The sequence below is a fragment of the Felis catus genome, chromosome B1 (genome assembly GCF_018350175.1).
Source record: "Felis catus isolate Fca126 chromosome B1, F.catus_Fca126_mat1.0, whole genome shotgun sequence".
NCBI lineage: Eukaryota > Metazoa > Chordata > Mammalia > Carnivora > Felidae > Felis > Felis catus.
In genome coordinates this window covers 105,687,058-105,712,841 of record NC_058371.1, presented here as the reverse complement: position 1 = coordinate 105,712,841, position 25,784 = coordinate 105,687,058, and the positions used below count along the sequence as shown (strand labels likewise).

General features: G+C 36.1%; 1 long non-coding RNA gene across 1 annotated transcript; it reads right to left on the bottom strand.

Moving 5' to 3' along the window:
- Nucleotides 1-771: 771 nt before the first annotated feature.
- Nucleotides 772-23,847, bottom strand: LOC123384966. Its single transcript, XR_006596834.1, has 4 exons — nucleotides 23,718-23,847; nucleotides 6,849-6,897; nucleotides 4,954-5,018; nucleotides 772-1,067 (listed from the first exon to the last, which is right to left on the bottom strand). It is a non-coding gene; the product is annotated as an uncharacterized LOC123384966 (long non-coding RNA).
- Nucleotides 23,848-25,784: the final 1,937 nt, after the last annotated feature.

Sequence of the window (25,784 nt, the reverse complement as noted above, 5' to 3'; positions counted from 1 at the left end):
AGATTTACCCAGGGATATTGTCATTTTTCACTTTCTTCTAGTTTATTCATTTTCTTCTTATTCAGAGACAGTATCTTGCATTAGACCTTTCTATTTGATTCCTCAAGAAAGTCAAACTGATGAGTTATCTTCCTTAAGTATTTCTACAATAGAGGAGGACTTATAAGCACTTGAGCATTCAGTATAATAAAAGTAAGATGGAAATGGGAATAAGCTATATTCTTGGGCAAAATATAAACATGCTTTATTAGTATGATAGAGACACTATTCTAAGATCCACTGGTGACTCTTGCATTCCATTTTCCCTTAAAGTGCTCTTAGGTTAATATTTGCTTATTATCAAATGAAATGTTTTCTTTGGCATCTCATTACACTGCAACAGGTCCATTTCAAGAGAGCTCTGTCTTCCTACATTGTTTCTAGAAGTTTGAATATGTTGGATACTTAAAAGTATATAATTCTGATAAGAACAAGTTTTGTTTTTATGTTATATCTTGTTTGTTTGAAGTAAAGCTTTCCTTTAGAAATGAGACATTTCTCACTGGTGACCTCTTAGGCCACTGAAATGAATTTCCTTTAAGTAGCGACAGATTCCTCAAAATATTTTTTTTTATTTTCTTTTAAACTTGTTTTTGTTTTTTTACATTTATTTATTTTTGAGAGACAGAGAGACAGAGCACAAGTGGGGAGGGGCAGAGAGAGAAGGAGACAAAATCCGAAGCAGACTCCAGGCTCTGAGCTGTCAGCACAGAGCCCAACGAGGGGCTTGAACTCACAAACCATGAGATCATGACCCGAGTAGAAATCGGACGCTTAACTGACTGAACCACTCAGGAGCCCCTTAAATATTTTTGATTTTTAAGGAAAGACTGTTTTCCCTTAATGCTGTGTTTACTTTTAAGGAATCACTTCATTTTCCTGAAGATTAAAAAAAGTGGTTTTTTTCTCATGTTTCTAAAAGTAGCATTTTTTGGAAATTGTCACATGTCCCTTAATGACAATGTTGCCCAGAATAGTTCCATTGTCAGTCTTATGCCTGCTCTGTGATGTGCTCCCAGTTTCAGGTGCTAGAAGGAAACAAGAACACAAAGACAGATAATGGAGCTTCTGCATTACTCACAAAAATAAATAAATAAATAAATAAATAAATAAATAAATAAATAAACAAACAAATGTGGGCTAAATTTGTCCACTTTAGTATCTGAAAATAGAATATTTAAAAAAATATTGAAATAATTATTCATTTTTGAGAGACAGAGACAGGCTGTGAGCAGGGGAAGGGCAGAGAGAGAGGGAGATACAGAATCTGAAACAGGCTCCAGGCTCTGAGCTGTCAGCACAGAACCCAGCATGGGCCCTGAACCCACGAACTGTGAGATCATGACCTGAGCCAAAGTCAGACACTGAACCAACTGGGCCACCCAGGAGCCCCTGAAAATATATTTTAAAGTAAATTAATTTTAATTCATTCTATGAGATATATGTTTGTCTAGAAAGATAAATTCAACTCATAAGCTGCACATAAAATATACTTTCTTACTTCAAATAGTATATTAAATGTTAGCAAAATTTCTCCTATGGAGATTTGAGTTTATACCTGCCCCACACCCTTTTCAGGAATGGTAGAGAAAATCTTGTTAATTCCACAGAAGCGGCAAATATATTAAAGTTATTTGTGGACAATTTGGCTTCATGCTGCTAAGCGTTAAGTGATTGATTCAAAATATAAATTTGAAATAGCTGGTCACAAATGAATTAGTTGAAATGGCAAATGTATTTCTAGACATTGATTATTTTCATATATTATTAACTTTGTACACATAGAGGTGTTTGTAACTTCTGTATCTTTACATTTCTGTTCTATTTTTAAAAATTTTCTTTTAACCATAATGCTCATTGGGTTTATGTTCATGAATTTTTTATTTTATTTCTAGCTGCAGGTGACTTGTCTGAAGGCAAATTTCAGAACTTTAACCATCATTTGGATAACACTTTCTATTTTTTAAAGTTACTATTTTTTAATTAATTTGTATTCTGTCAATGTCCACTTCATTTACTTTAATCATGTTTTTGTCTTTTCCCTTTGCATATGTGTTTTACTTTAAAGCAAGGTTTTTCCAGAAACATGTTAAGCATAATTTTTACTGTGCTATGCTCTTATTGCTACAATTTCAAATGATTTCTGCTTTCAAGATTGAAGCTGTATAAGGAAGTATGGGCAACCTCACTGCACATTCAGTGACATGTTTAGAGAAGAAAATTGAGACAAAATGCTAAGAAACCTGTACAAATTTTCCAAACCCTCTGAGAGTCCACAAAATATATTACTTTCCCCCCCTCCCCGACTTTTGATAAAAGGAAAAAATTCTTAAAGGTATGTAAAAATTGCCAAAACATCTCCACGACACACAAAATTATAAATAATTTGAAGCCAATGACTAGAAATATTAATTTTTGACCAATTTGTCATGTTGAGCAATTTGTCATTATGATCATTTTGTCAAATCAGCCAGTTTATTTTCAACCAATTTACCTGTAGTTTAATAAAATTGTTCTGTAGTTTCTGGTGTTACTAGAGACATTTAAAGGCCCCTAGGAGAGAAAATTCTGTTTGAAGTAAATGTTCATAAAATCTTCCATGAGAAGTATACTTTTTCTTTGACCCTTGGTTTTATTCCTTCCAGACTATTCAATTACTATGTGTACAATATATTCCAATTTGGTAAGTGCATTTGATTTTGACCAACATTTAATGTAAGAGTGTGGCATACAAGTATCTTAAAGGTACCAACTTTACAAAATTCAAGAATTAAATATATTTAAGATATATCAGAGACTAAAAACAACAAGTTATGGAAAAATATTATTAGCATGATTTTACATTTGCACAAAATAAAACAAATAATACAAAAGTTTCTATTTTTATGACAATCCCCTGAGCAAATGGGATTATACCAAAAGGAATTATAAGGTAGGAACTCTCATTTTTATTTCATAGTTTTTTGTGTCATTTAGAATATTTAGAAACATTTAGTACTTTCATAATTGAAAGTTTACATGGTTTGGGTGACTAGGCAGACATTTGGCTAATCATACAGATAGGCCTGAACATGTGTCTAGAGAAAAGCATCAACATCTAGGGTAAGAGTTGGAAACTGGCAGATCTAGGCACAAGCTTGACATTCAGCGGACTGTGCATGATAGTCATGCTGAAGATACTCATATGAAGATAATGAGTGTCCTTGACTCCCTAGAGCCCAAGAGAGGATTGATTGGTGAGCTGAGTCTCTTCTGACACTGAGATGGAAATTACAGAGCAGTAGGCTTCCTAGGTTCTGTCAAAGCAAAAATTGCACCAAAGCTAAACAAGTAAGGATCTATTCAAGACTATTCCAATAGAGAGGTGCCTGGGTGGCTCAGCTGCTAAACATCCACGTCTTGGTTTCAGCTCAGGTCATGATCTCACAGTTGGTGGGTTCGAGCCCTGCATTGGGCTCTGTGCTGACAGCATGGAGCCTGCTTGGGATTCTCTCTCTCCCTCTATGCCCCTCCCCTGCTCATGGTTCTCTCTCTCTCTCTCTCTCTCTCTCTCTCTCTCTCAAAGTAAATAAACTTAAAAAAAAAGGTTGGTTTTTTTTTTAAGATTATTACAACAGGAGTGAGAGACTAAACTCAACCCTGCCAAAAAAAAAAAAAAAAAAAGTCAGGAGAGTTTTTAAGTCAGGGTGCTAGTGGAAAAGTACTGGAGAATGTTAGGGGGTAAGTTCATCAATGGGATGCATCAAGCATATTGAATTATTTCCCTTTTTTTTCTATGGGATTAAGCCATCTGTTTGCTAATTGGTGCCCATTGAATTTAGCCTCCTACACTCCAACAGACTAGGAAATAGGGCTACTATCTTCCTTGATGATTGCATTTCAAAGTTATAGCCCCTAGGTTTCCAAGAAAGACTTTCCTGGGTTATAAACATGCAAGAAGCTTTTTAAATGGGGCACAGAAAAAAATTCACAATTGTAAGTTTTCTAAGGTAAATGCTTTAAGAAAAAGGAGATTAGGAGTTTGTGGTTAAGAAGAAACCTATATAAATTTCAGTCAAGCTAAGTGGAACATTGAGATAATCTTGGTCATTTATTTATATTTGTATCCCATAAGGTCAACATTTCTTTGCCTTTCACCATCTAAGGGATTATGATAAGAATATGACAATAACCAGATATGAGCTAAAATGAGTTTGTAAATTTAAATAATATATAACATATTATATAAGGGAGTCTAGTAGTCAGAGAGTCAAGGTGAGTCAGATTTCAGGACACAAAAATTAAAGATACAGAAGTATTTGAAGAGTTAGTTGCACAAATACCTGAATAACCAAAAAATAAAGCACTTAAATTTCACTGCACCACACAAAAATAAGACACACTCAGGAACCAAGTTTGCCTTAGCAAACTAAAGGAATCAAGAAATGATTTAAGCAAAGCATGTTACTCGTTAAGACTTTTTGGTTTATTGATTTGAAACTCGTTTTATTGGTTTGAAAGTTTAAGTTCAAAAAATATCTTACAGGGGCACCAGGGTGGCTCAGTCGGTTAAGAGTCTGATTTTGGCTCAAGTCATGATCTCAAAGTTTGTGAATTCAAGCCCTGCATCGGGCCCTCTGCTGTCAGCTTAGAGCCTGCTTCAGATCCTCTGTCTCCCTCTCTCTCTACCCCTCCCCTGAGCTTTCTGTCTCTCTCAAAAATAAATGAATATTAATTAAAAATATCTTACAGTACAAATACATATAGAGATAGATATTGTATGGGAGAAGCTAGGGAACAGGAGATATAATATAATAGGTCCAAATGGGGAGAGGGGAATGTAAGTATGGAACATGGGTAATAATGTAACAAATAATAACACTAAAAATTCCTAAAGGAAAAAAACATGCAAGTTTGTAAACCAGAAGGACTCACCTGTTTTTCAGGTGGATGATGAAAAATTATACATACTTAGCTCTTAGCATGGTCAAATTCTGAATCTAAAAGACAAAAAAAAAATCCTTTCAAGCTCTCTGACAGAAAGAACAAGATAACTACAAAGGAACAAAAGAAAATAGAGCAGATGCCATATATCAATACTATTTGCCATACTGGAATTTAGAATATTATACATACTTGCCAGGGAGTAAGAATGCTATCAAAAGCATCTGAAAGAAAATACTATCCATCAAATACCTAATATATGAAATGATGTTTCATTTCACAAATAATCAAAAAATAGGTAAATTTTAAGATCATGGAGGAAAAGAAGTTATACAACCAAAAGGCAATTGTATTTAGAGTAATCAATATACTGATTTCTTCAGAAATTTTCAGAAAACGAGAAGTAACCTCAGGTTTGTAGGTGATTGCAACAAGAAAAGGTTATCAGACAGTATAAGATTCAGAGAAGGGTATTTAGAGAGGAGAGAGTGAAATTGCAGAGAAGGAAGATTGGGAGACAATTTCTAAGTCTCTTTCGATTCTGCCAGTTTCACAAACAGACTGCCTTTGATCTGGCTGATGTTTTCAAGGATGTTTGTACAGCAAACAACTTCGGGAGATAGAGAAAACAAAGGGCAGATACGTTTACTGGCCATTGCAGTAAAAATAGTGTCTCCCTATTTGGCGAAGTTCAGGCAGTCTTATTACACATTTTGAAAAATCTGTGTTTCCTAAGCACAGGGTTCCTCTCCTGTAACGCATCCCCATGTGCACCTGTGTTACCTGACCCTCTCCTTGTCACCCTGCAGGAACTGGGTTTCAGAGAGCTGGTAAAAGAAAGATGATATTCTGGCCACTGCTCTTGTTGTAATAAACTGTCCTTTGTGGAAAGAGGAAAGAAAAGAAAAGGAAAAAGAAAAAAGAAGGAAAGGAAAGGAAAGGAAAGGAAAGGAAAGGAAAGGAAAGGAAAGGAAAAGAAAGGAAAGGAAAAGAAAAGGAGAAAGAAAAAAGAAAAAGAAAGAAAGAGAAAGAAAGAAAGAAAGAAAGAAAGAAAGAGAAAAAAGAAAGAGAAAGAAAGAAAAAGGAAGAAAGAAAGAAAAAGAAAGAGAAGGAAAGAAAGAAAGAAGTAGGGAAGGAGGGCTAGAGGAAGGAAACATTCTCCAAATAAAAGAAAGAAAACTGCAACTTGGAGACAGTGAAGGAGAGAAAGAAAAATGATGACATATGAACATTAATTAATGCATATAACCACAGACATAATATGTGTGTCTCTATATACTGTCATATTTTAATGGGCTGATAATCTTTCTGGGAACAAAAAAAAATATGAAACCTGGAACAAAAGAGGACATACTATGAGGAAATCCTCAAAGGTATTCTGTATCTCCTAAAACCTAAGCATTGGTACAGGAGAGAGTGAAGGTACAATACTAAATCTTCCCTCAGATAGTGGAGAAGGAAGAAAGGGAGAAAAGGAATAACTGTATTTTGAAGATGCCAACTGTGGGATGGATTACGGCACTGTTGAAACAGGAGATGAAACAGTGCAGGGGGAAAAAGTTGGCATCTTGTTGCTAAATAATAGTCATACATGACCGAAAAGAACTAGAAAAGCAGAAGTAACTATGAATATAATGGTGAGGCACAGAAAAGCCTCTACATGCTGGGGTAGGGTGGGGTTGGGGTAAGGAATTGATAGCATCTTGATTAAAGAAGAAAAAAGGAGGAGGAGGAGGAGGAGGAGAAGGAAACATCCTTATTTTGTGCATGAAGGCCTCCTGGAAGGCACTGAGAACCAAAAGGCAGCCTTACCTGGGGTGGACTGCAAGGAAATAGGGGCTAACACGTGAGCCATTCCAGGCTGGCTGATATGGCAGTATCCTTACCTGCAGAATTACCGTTGAGAGATGCACAGATATGGAGGTAAAAGGAGCTCTGAAGAATTAGAAGAGGATGACAAGTAATTACCTCTGAATATATGGGAAAGGTTTCTTGTTCAAAGTTAAAACATCTCCATTTTCTAGCTTGCAACAAAGAAGGTTGGCAGCCAGCCATGTCACTCTTCCATCTTGGATTCATACACTAGTATGAGACTCAAGACCTCTGAAGCCTCCAGGGTTGGCAGGGGTGAGTGAGAAGTGGTGAGAGAACAGGACAAAGTCTTTTTTGATTACCATCTGACATTGGTTTCTACTAGATTTGAAGATATTTGATGCCAAAATCTTTTCCAGTTTAAACATTTCTGACAATTACCTCTTATCTTCCTAGTTCACTGAATCTAATACTTTGACTCTGAAACTTCTCCAAGACTGGGACCCATATCCATTGATCTCACTCTCTTTTCAGTGCATAACTAGTATCTCCAGCTTTCATCCTGTAAAATATCTACCATTTAAAACTTTTCTCAGCAGGAAACATTTTATTTTCAATATACAAATTTAATAGATATATCACTCAGTAATCCATTTTCAGCTCATATTTTAATATGCATTTACATCAACGTATATATAAATATATATACACACACATTTTATGTTCCCCAAACTCAATATAACATTCTAAACAACAAAAAAGTGGAGGTGAATCTTAAGATACATTTTAAATATAATTGACAGAATGTCAGAATTATACATAAGTGTATTGAAGATGTTTGCATATGAATAGCATGCAAACTAAATACATTTTTACAGGCAGAGCAATTATTAGTTGTTGGCAAGTAATAATTTTATGATTTGCCATCTAGGAGTGCCTGGGTGGCTCAATCAGTTAAGCGTCCGACTCTTGATTTCAGCTTCAGTCATGATCTCACAATTCATGGGCGTTCCAGTCCCAAGTCAGCTCCATGCTGGCCGCGCGGAGCCTATTTGGGATTCTTTCCCTCTCCCTCTCTCTCTGCGGGTCCCCATGCTCATATTCTGTCTCTCTCTCAAAATAAATAGAATAAAGTTAAAAAACAATTTTTCATTTAAATAAGATAATTTTTTTTTTATTTACGGACATTTTACTAAGTTTAGTTACATTTAAGGAAATTGGTTGGGGCTTCAGAGGTAATAAATAATTTTTTTATAGTTTTTTCTTTTCTTCAAAATAAGATATAGGCTCTTGGTTAGCTGTTTTGCACAAAACATCTGATTTACAGAGATGGATTACTAACTAAATGGGGATCCTCACATTTCCTCACCATCCGGTACACGATGTCTAAGTTAATACCACATGTATTAGTTTTATGTTATGGCAGCCCCTTTAAGTTTTACATTTCTGTGTTAAGGAAGTCACAATTGTTATAACAAACATGCATCAAGATTTCGGGGACAAAAAAATAAATGTTGCTGAGCTTACTGTTATAGTTGCAGGCCCCGTCTTCTGGTGGCAAAGTGCCATCCCTGGCCTCTATTGTTTTAGGTCCTCATCAGTCTCCTTGCCAAACAGTATGACCACCTCTCCCCATACAAGTCCTAGCCGGCCGACGAGAGCTACCACTGAACTTCTTAGTGATGCCAGTGCCCCTCTCAGGCAGTATATTCCTGATGAATATGACTGATATGTCCTCTGGACCCTCTCATAAATACACTACTCCTCTGAGGGGTTTTATGGCTTCTCACAATGTACTCATTCCAACATGCCTATCTTACTGGACTCTGTAATCCCTTCCATCATAATTCAGGCATTTCAACTTCATTTGGTGTGGACCACTGCTTTCTCTACACTTCTCAGAGCTACCATATCCCTGACTTTGCCTATTCCTACTGAGTCCTACCAGAGAGTTAATGTCCCAAAAGAGCTTATGCAAGTAAATTAATTCTTGCTCATCTAATCCTATCCAATGCCATAGGTCCTCCACTGAAAGCTCCAAAGAACTTCAGAAGTCACTAAGTGCTCTTTGGTAGCTACCCAAATATTCCAGATACCAGGGAATTCCCAATAGCAAGAAGCTATGGGATGCTATATTTGAAAGTATGGGGAATCACCAAAGCCAGGGGACCAAGTAGAAGTTATAGTCAGATATCAGGTGATCTGCAGGTCATAAAGAGCCTGACCGGTACCTGATAAACAAAGAGCAATGGCCCACCTTTCTGGGAGCAATTGTCTTGAGACAATTGTCTCTGTTTACAGCAGACTAAGTGGTGCACCAGCTGCAAAGTCTCCATCTCTGAGGCTGTGAGAATAGTTTAACCCAGAGCCTGGTAGTAATGAGCCATGACCAAGCTGCAGAAACGGCTTTGCGTGAACAGAGGTCCCCTGCCAACAACTTGAGAAAATGCCAGTTCTTCCTGTACTCAGATACTAGTCAGAAAAGGAGGAAGAGGAGCCAGGACTCCAGGAGGCTGGAAAGACAGATGTGATAGGGAGTTAATCTTTAAATTCGTAGAATAAATTACCCAAAAGGCATTCATTTAGACTGAGGGAAAAAAGGTCTAAACTAGAATTTAATGATATATGTAGTCCTTATTATTGCTAATCTCCCATTAGGCAAATAGGATTTTCTGTGAAAGATGATATCCTTGTTGAAAATAAGGAAAGTTTAGATCTCTGTTGTTTTCATGTCTATTCAAATTCTTATTTCCCTAAATAGCTTTTTCTTAAGTTCTTTTGTTTATGTTCATCTGTAAGAGGAGGCTACTATATAGGAAAAATGAACCTATTGTACTTAAATCCCCAGTATACAGTCCAGCCTTCTTTCATGGATAAAAACATATAGCTTGGGTAATTGACTCCAGATCCAGGAATGATCCCTAATTAAAAGCCAGTCATGTCACCTACTTCCCTTGCCAGTAACTGGTTGAGGAACCTAGATGGATCATTGTAGGGTTTTCCCCCAGCAATAGGCAGGTGACTTATGCTAAATTAGAACACAGGGAAAGGTTTATTCTATGGATACAAAACAGGAGATTTGTACGTAAGAAAATAAGCAGTTCTTTGATTTACGTAGCCATATTATAAGCACGGGGAAAGAAGTTAATATGGCACAATGTAGACAGAAGACATGGAGGGACCTGAGCCCTTAATGATATTCTTGAACTGCAGAATCTAACAAACTTGGGGCGCCTGGGAGGCCCAGTCGGTTAAGCGCCAGACTTCAGCTCAGGTCATGATCTCACAGTTAGTGGGTTCAAGCCCCACATCGGGCTCTGTGCTGACAGCTCAGAGCCTGGAGCCTGCTTCAGATTCTGTGTCTCCCTCTCTCTCTGCCCCTCCCCTGCTTGCACTCTATCTCTCTCTCTCTCAAAAATAAACATTAAAAAAATTTTTAAAAAGAATCTAACAAACTTGAAACTCACACAACTTCTACACTTTTGTAATTTCTTTGTTGTTTGAGCCAGTTTGTGGCTGGAATTTTCTTATTTGGAACCAGAAGCATCCGGATTGTTACACATCAATATGAAAAGTCAATATGAAAAGTCATGCCACCGGCAGTTCCTTTTGAGTTCTCAAATACTTGTATTGCCAGTCAGTACTAAAGCTTTAACAGGAGTTAATGGGCTATTCCTAAAATAGCAACAGAAATAACCACAGTAGCAGTCAGCTTGTCTCTTCAGTCAGAGATGCCATATTCTGTAGTCCTATTATAAAGATCAGTGAATTGTTCTCCTTATTGAATTCATTTTTTTTCATTTTTTTTAACGTTTATTTATTTTTGAAACAGAGAGAGACACAGCATGAACAGGGGAGGGGCAGAGAGAGAGGGAGACACAGAATCTGAAACAGTCTCCAGGCTCTGAGCTGTCAGCACAGAGCCCGATGCGGGGCTCAAACTCACGGACTGTGAGATCATGACCTGAGCCGAAGTCGGACGCTTAACCGACCAAGCCACCCAGGCGCCCCTTCAATTCATTTTTAAAAAAGACAAATGTATTTCTTAAATGGAGAGATGGAGTATTTTCCAGGAAAGAAGAGTATCCCCTATTGACAATCTCCAAACCTTCCATGCTAGTAGAAAAAAATTTTTACAAGAAGATGACTATCATGTAATGACATTACTCTTATAATTTTCATTTCCACTATTTGCTAAAAACCACCACAAAAGTGTTACCTCTGCAAACACACCTGTGTGGAGTTCATTTCTAATATATAAAATTGGGTAGAAGTTACTCTGCAAGGTATTGCACAAAGAATTTTAGAGGGAAAAAAAGTTATATAAATCCAATAGACTTAACTATTTTGAAGAGGAAAAGGAAGAACCTAAAAGGGTTTTGTTTGTTTGTTTTTATTAGCTTTACTGTACCAATAGAGGAATTATATACATGTTTGCTGAAATTCTCTTTTATCTTAAAGCAGCCTCTCTTTTTATCATTAGAATAGCATGTTTAAATACATACCTGAGACAAAAGTACGATACTGCTGCTAATGTTTTGTTCACTACATCTTGTAACTAATTGTTGCAACATGTGTGAAATGACATATCAGGTAGGAAGTTCAAAAAGACAGAGATTCTAAAGGAACCCACTACTGCATTCTCCGAACTCTAGATGCAGAAGCACTATTAAAGCCAAGGGAGATTTATATTTTAGATAAGTCAGTTGATGATAGACTTAAAAAAAAAAATGTTCTTACTTGTAATATTTGCCTTTAGAATATATCTGCATAGGCAAAGCTACTCTTAATTCTAAATTCTAAAATTGTGACCTGAACTTGTAAGAGCTCCCTTTGCTACTTAGATTTCCATTCAGGATTTACTCTAGGAGATCTTTAGAGTTAGTCAATATTTTCTTAACGTTTTTTAGGTATTGAAAATAGTATTAAAATGACTAATGTCTAATCAGATAAAAACTATATAAAAAAGAAAAGATATGGTCCGTGTTTAGCTGAAAAAAGCATACCACATACACTTGAGAAAAACAAGACCCTTCATACTCCCCGATGAGACATCACTCTTGGAGTGAGTTTTTCATTTATTTTATAAATAATTTTATTTTATAAAATAAATGAGCTTTTCTAAATGGAACTCTGAATAGTTCCTTAGAGCTATAAGATTATATTATCTTAAGAACATATCAATATTAAAAGCATATTAACAAGGAGTAAAGAATGATCAAATCTAAGCAGGATCCTTGAGAGAATTTGAAGCCCCGTGGGGTGAAGTATTAGTGCTTCTGTAATGTTCCCATCAATAGAATAGAATCTATACCATAAGTCTTAATCTGTATTTTTAATAAATATCGATATCTCACATTATCTTATTTTTAAAAAAGGAAATTATAATACCATAGCTTATTCTCCTATATTGTATCTCAAATTATATTTTACATGGCCATCAAATGCTCTGAGATTTTTCCCTTGACTTACTATTTCTAACAATTCAAAAATAAATTCTATCTTAAATTAATTCTATTTTTATTAGCTAAGAATATCAGAATTTTGTTTAATTTGGGCAAGCTGCTTCCTGAGTCTGAACCTCAGTTCTTTGGCAATTAAGTGAGAGAGTGAGGATGTTGGATAAAGTTGTTTCCGTAGTGTCCAAAGTGCCCATCAAGACTGAAACTTGATGATTCTATAGACCAATTAAGAAATACCTACTACATTATGTTTTCTGGTGGACTGTGGAGCTACAGGCAAAAATGGAAAAGTTCCCTGAAAATTACTACATGTAGCTGTGAGAGAAAACCTCAGAAATTGATTTTACAAATAAAAATCTTGATTTTTTTTAAAATAGCCATTTTCCAAAGTAACAGAGGTTTGCTTGTATTGCCTGAATAATTTGAAATTATGTAACCTACTAAAATAACTATTTTGAGGACATCATCATTCATTTGAAAATAAAATTCCCAAAAATTTTATTCAGTAAAAGTGATATTCCCAAATACCCAGGATCTTGGGTATATAGGTATATAGATGGATAGATGAATAGATAGACAGACAGATAGACATAGATATAGATATATCTATCTGTCTGTCTAGCTATCTATGTCTGTCTAGCTATCTATATATTTTTTCCCTTTTTGAGAATCCATACTTTAGTAAAAACTAATTATGAACTCTTCTTTATAATACATGGCTTTTGCCACATAACAATATAAAGATGTGAAATTCATATACACCAGACATATCCTTAGAGGCACTTGATACATGTCTCTTTCTGATATGTTCTATAAAAGTAGAAAGATCCACAAAACATGTGATGATGTTCTCAGTATCTTCTTAAAGTTCTGTACAGGCAAATGCTCTGACCTGTAGCAGGTGAGAGGGATGGGATTCTGAGACAGGTTATTTGTAATAGCTGATCTCACCAGAATTAGACTCGAGGCCTGGTGTTCAGACACAGACTACTATTGCCAATCTTATCCCACTGAAAAAGAAAGACTCTAGATAATATGATTTTTTCTTTTCCTCAAAGGATTATAGTCATAGATTTTTGATGGTTTATTTTTGTCACATACTATGTTATATACGTTTTGCTGTACCGGCATTTTAAAATGAGATTATTTGCTTCTAACAGTACAGCTTAGGAAGCCTTTTATACATATTTACTATATATAGCACATGTCTAAATTGCATTTAAATTATTCATTATTCTGGAAAATCAGAATCTTTTAACTACTTAACCAGAATTTGTAAGACCTATGAGACGGATTGTTGTTCAAAATGGCTACAAGATCTAAAAGCAAATTTGAAATATTTTTGCTTAAAAAATGTGTTGTTTCCATTGTAATTTTTATTATATAAATTTTGCATTCAAAATTTTGAAATTGGATCATCAGTTTGTACTGTACAAGCTAAATCTATGAAGCAAGTACAAGTATTTATAAATAAGTAGAAAACCCCACTCTTTACCCAGACAACAAAATGGAGGATTGCTTATAAACAATTCTTGGCTTAGTAACAATTAGTGATGTCTGCACATCCAGTGCCTGAATCCACACTAAACACTCTACCTTTTAAATCATTTATAAAATTTTAGTGTAATGTATAACCTGCTTAAGTAAAACTGTTTACGTTTATAATAACATTGCAAAGAATTCAGAGGGGAGCCTGGGTGGCTCAGTCGGTTAAGCGTCCGACTTCAACTCAGGTCACGATCTTGCGGTCCGTGAGTTCGAGCCCCGCGTCGGGCTCTGGGCTGATGGCTCAGAGCCTGGAGCCTGCTTCCCATTCTGTGTCTCCCTCTCTCTCTGCCCCTCCCCTATTCATGCTCTGTGTCTCTCTGTCTCAAAAATAAATAAACGTTAAAAAATAATTAAAAAAAAAAAAAAGAAAAGAATTCAGATTCTACTCACCAGTGTGTTTTAACCTTAATCAGAAAAAAAATTAACATGGATCCCATTCTTGTTCAACTCTTGGCTTGTTCAAAGCTGGCAGTTAGCATCAATAGGTCCTTTCACAAATAATCTTATTTGTGAATAAAGTGAATTTATATCATCAACAGATTAATCATCAGCTACTGAACAGATGGGAACAATTTTTAGTTACTCTCAATTTTATCAGATTTGTAATATTAACTTAACTGTGTTAAAACCTCTGTGTTAAAAACCTCTGTCTTATATTATGTATTCTTCATGTGGATTAATTTATTCCTTTTTTGTGAAAGATACATAGTTTTAGCAATTTCCATTTTGTTTTAACAAGCTTTTCATGTTCCATTAAGTTTTTCATTGACCCAAATGTATACTCATTCCCATAAAACTAAAATCTTTGAGTACTAATCTGAAGTATGATTGGATTAAAAGAATTTTCTGCAAGAGAGTTTTTTTTCTAACTGCTTAGTAGACAATTTGCCTCATTTAATCATTTAAAATCACTAAATACAATATAGTAAAGATCTTTGTTATCTCTACTTTTCATTTCCATGATAAAAATGCCGCATTGGAAACTTTTGTTTGTAACACTCAGATTACATCTATTAACATAGCATTTTATGCAGAACCTAAATATACAGTAGGGAAAAACAACTATGAGAATTTATCCAATTATAGTTAATCCGCATTATTTGTGCATTCTGTATTTGTGAATTATGAATTCATCTACTTGCTAAAACTTATTTGCAACCCCAAAATCAGTACTCAAAGTGCTTTGGGGTCATTCATGGGCATACACAAAGCAATGAAAAATTTGAGTCACCTGTTTTAGGCATTACTAGCTGATGTCAAACAAAGCCATGCCCTACCTAGTTGTTTTAGTTCTCATATTGTAAACAAATGTTTTCTGGTGGTCTTTTGAGCCATGTTATTTCACTATTTAAAGTGGTCCCCAAGTGTAGTGCTGAAGTATTTCCAAACTCAAGAAGGCTGTGATGTGCCTTATGGACAAAAAGCGTTGGATAAGTTTCATTCAAGGCATGCATTGTAGTGTTATTGCCTGCAAGTTTACTGTTAAAGAATTAATAATATATATTAAGTGTCTTTAAGTAGAAATACACACAAACCAAGGTTATGTATTGATCAGGTGATAAAAATTTTGTGATCAGAGGCTTTCAGGAAACTAATTCTGTATTTCTGGTAGGGGTAATGATTCAATATGCAGTATTCAATATGCAGGAGTAATGATTAATTCAGTATTCACAGTGATTTTATAAGCCTTAACTACTGCAAGTAATGAGAATGTATCATATCCATTTTCAGGTAACTAGCATTATCCCCAAGTATACTATACCCTTTTTAATTTCAAGGACTATAGTGATATCAATGCACACTGAGTGGAACAAATGCTAATTCAAATAAGCAAACCTGGGGTGCCTGGATGGCTCAGTGGGTTAAGTGTCTGACTTCAGCTCACGTCATGATCTCATGGTTTGTGGGTTCAAGCCCCATGTCAGGCTCTGTGCTGACAGCTCAGAACCTGGAGTCTGCTTCAGATACTGTCTCCCTCTCCTCCCTCTCTCTCTGCAACTTCCCCACTCACGTGCACACCTCTCTCTCTCAAAAATAAACATTAAAAAAGTTCAAATAGGCAAACTACTCACGAGAAAGGTACATGTATCATGGGCAACTCTGCATTTTTCTTGGATTATCATTTATTTGACAGGGACTGTGCATTTACAGAAACTATTACAGAGCCACAATTTTTTTCTTTGAAATGTTCTATAATAAATATTTTATAAAGTCATTGTGAATCAATTTGCAGTGAATTTGACTCTTTAATCAACATTATTTCCTCATCTATATACTTTCACAGATTGACATTTCTAGAAACTCTGATATAAACTCTGAAAGCTGCACCAGGATAGAAAATGCCTTGAAGCACAGATAGGAAAGATGCTAAGGGAATTACGATCTCCAGCATTTACACAAGTCCTGTTCTCAACAACCACTTAGGTCAGAGAAGAAAATAAAATCTGTTATGACCTTATCATATGAAGGAGTGAGCCCCACTTCCTTCCACTTTCAATGAAACTTCAATTTTTCTTTGATTCAGGCCACACTGTCCTTTCAAAAGCATGTGAAAATTTTTGTCTTTTTTTTTAACTGCTGAAGCAAAAGCTACATTTCAGATTCTCAGGCTTTTGCAAATATGAGATTATTTTAGCACAATAAAATTTTTGAAACGTTTTTAGCATGTCAGTAAATTAACAGGACTTTTTTGCAGTCCAAGAAAAAAAATAACTGTTTTAGATACATCTGAAACAATAGCAAAAGCTATACGTTTTTAGAAATTTCTTAAAGCAATACAAATCCCCCCTGCTGTCCAAAGCTGAAGGCAGAGTTTCCTAACAACCTTGAAATATTCTACCATAAATATTTATTGATACTTTAAGAGTACTCCTTTTGTACTAGTGGTAGATTTTAAACAAGTCTGCAAATGCACTTTTACTTGAACTCAGCTGGGAGTCTTAAGAGATATAATCAATGGAACTGTACTATAATTGAATTGCAAAGAATGAAAGAAATAAACTGCATAACAAAATTTGATCAGAAAGAGCTCTTTCTAAGGGAAAACTTTTTAGAGTATGTTGGAAAATAAAGCTTCTGGAAGGCCTTGATTATTTTTTAATCACATTAGCAATCTGGAAGCCCTATGACTCAATGCAGAGAATGCCTTGGGCTTCCCCAGGAAAAGATTATATTGATTTCTGCATCAGGTCCTGAACAGATGGATGAGGGTCATAGTCCATTATGCTAGAAATCAATGCCATTTGACTCTATCACTTTCCAAACAATGAATACTCTGTTGTAACTGATGCGTCTTTTTATTTTAGCGTCTTTTATAAATACTAAACACAATGCCATCCTATTAAATCCTTTAAATCTATTTTTAAATCTATAAATCCTATTAAATCTTTATATTCTACTCCCAAAGTAAAGTAATTGAAAGAGGTAATTACAATTTTTAAAAAGGGGGGGTGGGTCAGGCTGCCAATATAAATACAGATATTATAAAAATTCTTTATCCCTACCAGAAATTCCAACTTAAAATTGCTATCATGAAAGCTCATAAGAAAATGTCTGGACAGTGACACCCGGAAATGTTCCAGACAAAATCTTATCTAATGTGCAATCCATCTGGTGCTTGCCCGAAAGCAAACTTCAGACAGAACCGGAATATAATCCAGCTGCTTTCTCAAGTGGCACCCAAAGGATCTTCTACATCCTCCACTGTTCCATCTATGCCAGAGGAATCTTTTATTCAGGCATGATTTCTGTTAACACAAGTCATAAATCTTTTATTTATGGTATTTAAACACAGTTACCCATGTAAGATTGCTAGGTTTTCCCTTCTATTCTTGCAGAACTTAATAACTGCCTTCCTTGTTAACAAACATGCTTAGGAAAGAAGTATTCTTTTAACAAAGAGAGTTCCTCCAGGCATTCTTATTTTTTGAAAACTTCAATTTTGTTTTGTGTGCCTCTTTTGAGATGATGAAATTCATGATTGAGAGCTGGTTGGGACTTTCTATTTTCTTTCTCTTGCTCCCTTGCCTTTGAAATAAAGGAAGAATGGAATGCCTGGGTCTTAGGATCTATTTCCTCTCCTTTTCAGACCTCTTATATTCCTGAAAATGCATCACCTGCTGAAAACCAAACTAGGAAAGAAAATACTTTGAATGACATATAAATAGAAAGAGACTGGAGGAATTATTGGTACTCGTATTTCATATATTTTACTTCACATAATTATGAGTTTTGACATTTCATATATTTTACTTCACATAATTACGAATTTTGACATCTACGTACCTAGGAAGCTTAGGTCTTAAAGTCTGTTCAAATAACCATAAAACTCAAAATCAAAACAAATAAATACATTTTATGAGCTTCTGCCAATCACTGATTTGCAAACTGGAATGTATAGAAATTATTTAAACTGTGCTTACTGTGCAAAATACACGTTGGCTTATCACAAAACTGGTAGCTAACACGTATAGGGCACTTATGGAACAAGCATTTTCTAAGCACTTTACATAAATAACGTCAAGGTAATTATTCAGGCGAATACCAAAACTACCCCTCATCTACACATGCTACATTTGGGATATAGAGGGATCAAGTCATTTGTTCAGTTTTCCTGCAACTGGTATGCGGTTAGAAATGGAACCCATTTTTGGACGTGGGTGCTTTTTGAAAAGTGAATCATTAAACAGGTTTAAATCCCACCCTCTAGGTTTAAAATTTCAATCTCAAAAGTGATTCAAAGTTTTATGAATTAATTCATAAAACTAGAGATCATCTTTCATAATTCCCATCAGATGCTGAAATCCCTTGAATACTTTCTTTGAATCCTTTGAATTTTTATATATTCCAATGCTATTTATTTTGGTGAGGCTCATCTTTATAAACTCCTATTCAGCATATCTTGTCTCGGTTTTCCAGGCTGTTACAGAAGAATCCCATTTCTCACCTGAGATTCAGTTGATCTTCAGTTTTCTCACCTCAGATGTGTTCCATACACAAAGCATTTCAGCCTCTCCTCTGCAGCTCTTGAAATCACTAGACAACTGGGATGATAGATGGCACTTATGTTCCCAAAAAGAAAATGTCAAGCTACTCCTTCATTGTCAAAACTGTCAGAAGTTGTTGAAGTTGAATCTAGAAGCTTGGCTTACAGTGAATGAGCTCGTTAAAATATCCCCTTCACTCTCCTGGTCTCAGAACTATACTCTGGGCTTGCCTCACTGTGCTCTTCCCCACCAGTGTCCTCAGCAGTAATGGGACAGCAACACAGAAGTTGAACAGGGGTGTTAAGAGTACAAAGGGGCTGGGGGAAGGCTGTACCGTTTATCTAAAAGGAAGGAGAAAGCTGAAATAGCAAAACATAATCCTATCAAAAGGAAGATAGTGCCTATGGGAACTTCGCTTGATAGACCATTTGGAGAAAACTTCATACTTGCATTAGCCAATCTCCCTTTATAAGCACAGTGCCATTGTTTGTTAGACAGTTACATTTTCTACTCCGGTGTTTGTATTGATGTATATTTGTATACTCTTTCTGTTACTCTTTATTATTATATAGCTATAAAATAGGCCCTATTTGTGAACAAACAGTGACAATGATAGAAGTACAGTGACTCAGACAGTCTTGAATATATTGCCCAATAGAGACAAATTATTACTTAGGCAGCAATAGTAACAGCAGTATTAGTGCGGGTAGATATTTTAAAACTTGGTCTATGAACCAAAACATTCCCTAAAACAGCTTTTCATTGAATTTTTGTCAATATTTTTCATTTAATTTAGGAAAATATGTAATCAGATATGTCAGGGAGAGATTATTATGTTCTATCCCATTTGAGATGCTGGCCTCAGCATGCTGATGCACACTAACACAAGTCTTCAGAGTGTTATTAAAAGAAATAGATTGAACTCCTGACATGAAATGGGTAAGCTGCGATATTTCTATTAGTTTAAAAATAGGACATTAGAGTGTGTGTGTCTCCAGAATTTCTTATCACTCTGGTTGATTTTTTTTCCCAATCTGTTCATCCTCTCCTAACATCTTTTCCATTCAGCATTTCTTCTCCCACAGTCCAAATATTTTTTTAATTATGTGATTATAAATAATCTTCTAACTTAAAAACTGGTCTATTAGTTGTGAAATTAATTGTAGAGGATACAGTTATTAACCATCATATAATTTCTTTCTACAAAAATCCTGGATGATTAAGGGGAAAAAATAAATGGGTTATGGATTGGGCTGTAGTGTTTATAATTTTAATAGTGTGTAAGAACTTACATGACTGGTCTCTCTATTTAGTGTCTACATTTATAATACAATGTCACTACTTAAGAAGGAACTGATCTTTATGAAAATATCACTCTGTCTTGTATATTTTGGTGTATGGTCAGTTCCTACTCTACCTCATCGTTACCCTCAAATGCCCCCTTCAAAACCGAACTTCACTCCACCTCTAGTTTCCTAAAGGACTCATCACCCAACACAAAGAGAACCACTTTATTCTCAGATCTTTGTAATAAATTGCCACAAGATCTAGATTTGTTGCTTTATGGCATTTTGCACATTATTTCAGGAATGCATGTTAATATAGTCACAAAAAACAAAAAACGTAATTTAAAATTCTGTTGTGTCTGCCCCATCATAACATGCTGTGCTTCTGGAAGTTGGAGCTCAATAAATGCCTTTTAAATAACCGAAATATATTTTTCTGCCAGTAGCATGCTGGTTAGGAGTTTTTTGAATCAATTCACATCTCCCAAGAAATGAGAAACTCATCAATGCACAAGACTTAGCCAAATGATAAATATAACATTTCTGCAGAGAAAAACAACATGGTGATTAACAATCTGAAAATCTGCCCCAAAGCTGAATAGCCCTTTCTTATTATTAAGATCTATATAATCACAACAAAAATTAGTTTGGACCTAATCCCAGAATTCCTCTCAGCAGTGCGTGTACGTGCCTTATGGGTGCCGTGGTATGGGAAAACACCGAATCCATTGCTTCACTTGTGACTGATTTGGACACAGTCACGGAGCTGTAGGCTAAGGTTGCTTCTGCATTCTTTCTGAACAAAAACGATCCCTTTGGCCAAAAAAAGCAGATATTACATTTATTTTTCCACATTATTTTTAACTATTAGTAGTGCCACGAGATACAATAGCAAATGGGGAAGGAATGTTGTTAAATTGAACCCAAATGGAGTTAAAATTCAACTTATTCTCATTGTAATTTTATAGTTAGTGATTTTTTCTTCTCTTCAATGATTTCCTCAAAATCAAAAACACGTTAATTATATTTTGGTCCTTAGTTTTCTTATAATAATTGTGATAATAGGCATATTTTTCCAGATCAGGAGGAGATATAATTTGCACACCAAATGTGAGAAAGAAGTTGAAAAAATTTAAATAATTCAGACAATAATTTAAAATATATACTTGGACTTCAGACTCTAGTTTGGCTATATAAATCATGGCATGCCATTAGTCCTATTGTAAGAAGTAGAAAAAGATATATTAAATCAAAGAAAAAAATTTACAGCATTTAAGAGCTTTGTATGGAAAACAATCTAAACTAATTGGTGCTTTGAAAATTAGCAAAAATTGGCAGCTCCTTAGCTCTGAGAGTTATTTCTAAGTAGAGGTGGGAAATTGTGCCTGCCACCAGTAAAGGAATTCTTGAGAGGTTAAGAAGAACCAATCGGGGACTTCACTGGCCGCCTAGTCTGATGTGGTGGACGGGGACCTGGAGGACATCCAAACTCAGAGCTTATTCTCCCTGATCACCAATTATTTGCCGTGGGCTTTAGCTGAGTGTGTGCCAGTGTGAGAAGGAAAAGCAGACACATCTTACTGTCTCACCTCTTAGATTCCAAAGCTCTGCACGTTGCAATACATACAGGACAAAATTGCCATCCTGTATTTGGAAATCATTATTCCTTATTTATGCCATTTTTTTTCTTAATTCCATTCTAATCATTTTCTTTAAGATGTTAGTTTTTCTTAACACTAGTAAGTCTTACATTAATTTTAAAGTATTAATACTGTTGGAGCCAAGGGCAGGCTGCCCTAGGTGGGACACTTTGGCATGAAGATTATTTTGAGTTAAAGGCCATCAAAACCCAGCAGATTTAGGAAAAGTTCTTTTACCCCCTTCCCCCCCTCCACACACACAGTGCCTGAAAAGAATTTAGAGGATCTATTCCAGGAAGAGAACTATCACTAGCATTATACTAGGAAATGTATACTAACTAGGTATGGGAATATGGTAGACAGGGAAGAACCTAGCAAGGCCTAAGTTTGATCAAAGTCTTCCTTGTCCTGTGGTTTCTGAGCGCCCCAGTAAACATTTGTTTACCAAACATTTAGTCTTTTTTCATCTTTCTGTAAATTAGATTCCTTCTTTTGAAGTCCCAGATCCCTATCCCTTCTCCTTAGTTTAGAATAACATGTATACCTCATCTTGCCTGTCTTTGAAATTCTTTGAAATTTCCTATTGGTGTGGATTCTCCCTATGTAGGAAATTAAATTTGATTTTTTTCCTGTTAATTTAGCTCATGTCAATTTGATTCTTAGTCCAGCGAGAAGCACCTTGAAGGTGACAGGACATTCTTGTTCCCTGACAATACAAATTGGTACCTAAAACTTTTTAAAATTATGAAAAGTATTTCATCTAAAGCTTAAAATGTATAATTTTTCACTCTTACGTGAATTTTCCCATTTTTACCTTCCTCTTTTAAGGATTGAATATATGGTACTCATTTAAAATATACAACTGTCAGACCTTGAAAAGGGACACAGTTAGTTTTAAAACTAATGGAAGAAAGGACTAGGACAGAGATTAGAAGAATAATAAAATAATTATTTCAAAGGCTTAAATGCACAATACAAAAATCATATACTCAAGATAATTTGCTCCTAGCACATTAAAACCCATGGACATCAAGTTTATGGCAGTAAAATGTTACTAAAGAAATTTAGAAAATTATGAAAAAAATATTAAAAAATAATCTAGAGGACAATATTTTACATACTTTAATGTAACACATTTATATCAATATTGAGCCTTTCAAGTAAAAGGATGGTATATAAAAGAAATGTCTTTAAATTGAGATCTCCGTATACCCATAATATATCCCAGAACAAATGATAAAAAGGAACCCAGAATGACACATTGCAAATAGCTATGACATTTCTAATAACTTTAGAGAGATAACTGATCTGTCAGTGATGATCAGAAGATAGAAATTTTCTATCAGGAGGTAGAAATTGTTCTAGCTTCTTTTTCACCGGGCATTTTTAAAATTCTGTCACCTTAGAACTGTTTTTCTCTTAGTTAGAATACAATAGTATGTGTTTGTACTCACCCACTATAGATTTTACTTTTTTAATCAGTTAACTTCCAAAATAAATGATGTTCCAATCTTTGATGGTCTATAACAGTCCTATTTCTTTTTTTTTTAATGTTTATTTATTTATTTTGAGAGAGAGAGCCAGGGGAGGGGCAGATAGAGAGGAGAGCGAGAAAATCCCAAGCAAGCTCCACATGGTCAACATGGCACCCAACTTGGGGCTCGATCCCACAAACCATGAGATCATGACCTGAGCCAAAATCAAGAATCATAGATAAGTAAATGACTGAGCCACGCAGGTTCCCCTAACAGTCCTATTTCTGAGGTAATTTCCCTGATCTCAGATTTTATTGTGTTTTTGTTGTTTTAGTTTGGGTTTTGAGTTTTGGGAATTTTGTTTCATTTTTGCTGTAGGTTGTATTAAAAGCATTATAATTACTAATAAGGGAAAAAAAACACTTTCTGTCTTCCAACTCAATTTTGAGGCTATTGGTATCTGTTGTTTGCCTGGATGCCAGCTAGAAGACACTGATCTGAACCCCTGCCATGGGGAAACCTCAACAGCAAAGTTAAGTGAGCTCACCTTGTGAGAATGGCTCCTGTAGAACTCCAGCTTGCAGCAAACTTAATCCGGAGACAATAGCACCTGGGAGCACCTGGGCAATGAGAGGTAACTGAAAGTTGTTATTACAACTACCATTGAGGAAGAAGAAATTTTCCTCTGTCTAAGATTTTTATAGTTGGACTAAGAATCAAATTGACATGAGACAGATTAATAAGAGAAAATCAGATTTAATTTCTGACATATGGGAAGTCTACACAGACATGAAATCCCACAGACAGTCATGTAAAATGAAGTATATATGTCATTCTAAATAAGGAGAAGTGAGTACAGGTCTGGGACTTCAAAGGGAAGGGATGAAATTCACAGGAAGATAAAAAAAAGTCAGTGTTTAGTAAATGTTTTCTGGGACACTCAATCAATGGGACTTAGAGAGGAATTTTAACAGACTTTGAAACTTCCTCCTTGTCTATAATGTAGTTATCTGGTGCTCTATCTAAATTCTTTTTAGGCAATAGGTTGGTGGGGGGGGGAGGTCAAAGATAGGGAAGGTCATCATAATCTCCATGCTGAAGTAACCCATCTTGGGGTGGCCTGTCTTTGGCCTCTGTACAACACAGCATGTTTATTGCTTGGTATGAAATGATATATAAATAAATACATATTTGCCAATTTCTAAGTACATTATCTTTGGATATGACATGACCATTGTACTTACAGGTAGAGGACTAGGTTTTTTTTACCTAGATTTTTAGAAAACCAAAACACAGTTAATCTTAGGTGTAAATACAGTTTAATAAAGATGTTTCTTTTCCTTTAGAAAAGTTTTGCTCTGATAAGTAAAAATAAATGCTCCTTACATAATTGTAAGATTATTTTCACAAATAAATAGATGATGTTGATTATTATGCAGGTGCTTCTCAATTGTCAGCTCATAAAAAATCTAAAATATTGGCTTGGGTAATCAAGGCCAGGTACAATTAGGACCCTGGTATTAGCCTGCATTTTTTTTTTTTCTGCAGCACCTATCACATTTCATAATACTCTACCTACTTATGTTGTTAATTGCCTCTTCTCAAAAGGTAATCCTAAAGGTCAAGTTTTCACATCTGTATTCTTTATTGTGGCATTCATAGCTCCTTAAGCAGTGCCTGCTTGGGGGAGGAGAAGGAAAAGATTGAAGATGGCAGTGTAGGAGGATGCTGGGCTCATCTTGTCCTGCTGATTGCTTAGATTCCACCGGCATCTGCCTAAATAACCCGAAAAACGCCAGAAGACTAGCAGAGTGGACTCTCCGGAGCCAAGCAGTAGACAAGAGGCCGACAGAGGAGGGTAGGAAGGGCGGAGAGGCGGTTCATGCTACACAGACTGGCCGGAAGGAGCCAGGGCGGTGGAGGGGCAGTCCACCTGACAAGGCAGAGCCCTCAAAGTCTGGCTTGCAAAAGTGGAGGGGCAGGACTCCATGAGTTCTGACAGCCAGCAGGACTGAACATCTGGAATGTTAAAAGTCAACAGCTCTGCTCTCAGAGAGCAGGGAGGGTGAGAGGACACTGGGAGGGACAGTTGTTGAGTTCCTCAAGACAGAGCTCAGCTCAGCAGGGGAACAAATATGCTGGCAAGTGCCATTTCCCTCTTCCATCCCCCAGCCAAAATTCCAAAGGGAACCAGTTCCAGTCACCGAACTTGCACCATGCAAATGCGCAATGCTGTGCTTCTGTGGATCCATCCCTCCCATGGGCCTGCCTCCCTCCCAGTGCTGCAGGGTCCCTCCAGCAGGGGATCACTCATGGCAAAGCAAGCTAAGCCTGCAACTCCCGCCCCTGTGCACCTTGCAGATCCACCCCAGCTAATACACCAGATCCCATCGAAGCAGCACCACAAGCCTGGCAGTGTGCAAGCAGCCCAGACAGGGGCCACACCACTCCAGAGTGAGTCCTGCCCATGGGAGAGGGGAAGATAAGGTACACACCAGTCTGACTGTGGCCCCAGCGATGGGCTGGGGTCAGAGAGCAGGTCTGACTGTGGCCCCGCCCGCCAACACAAGTTACTCTGGACAGCACAGGGGAAGTGCCCTTCAGTTTAGAGCTA